Below are 499 nucleotides of genomic sequence, written 5' to 3' on the forward strand. Positions count from 1 at the left end.
TCGAACTTTAATAAATTCAAATACATAGAAAATAAAATTCAATAAAAAATTTCTTACATTATTTCATGATATAAGAAACATAGAAAACGATGAACCCAATTATTAAATTTTTCCTTTAGTTATTACATGACCAATATTTTTTTTGGGATTCTCAAAGAAATCAGATACTTCATAATAAGTGGCGTAATTTTCATCAGCATCTTTTGAGATGAAATTGCTTCCATTCGTTTAAGTACCTTGGGGTATGACATGTATATAACTAATAGCCTTTATCACCACAACAAAAATATTTATTTTCTGTTTTTTTATTCTGCCCATTATTTTTTCATGATTATCCCACTTCTGGTGAGACATTTTTTTATGAAAATTTTTCTTTCTTCTATAATATATTTTTTTATCAAAACCTTTCCATTTTTCACTTTTGGGGTTATAATTTACTTCATTTGCTTTAGAAAATGGGGTAGCGCCAACTGGATATTTTTCATGATTTCTCAAGAAC

The sequence above is a fragment of the Arachis ipaensis genome, chromosome B07, assembly GCF_000816755.2.
Source record: "Arachis ipaensis cultivar K30076 chromosome B07, Araip1.1, whole genome shotgun sequence".
In the NCBI taxonomy this organism is placed as follows: domain Eukaryota; kingdom Viridiplantae; phylum Streptophyta; class Magnoliopsida; order Fabales; family Fabaceae; genus Arachis; species Arachis ipaensis.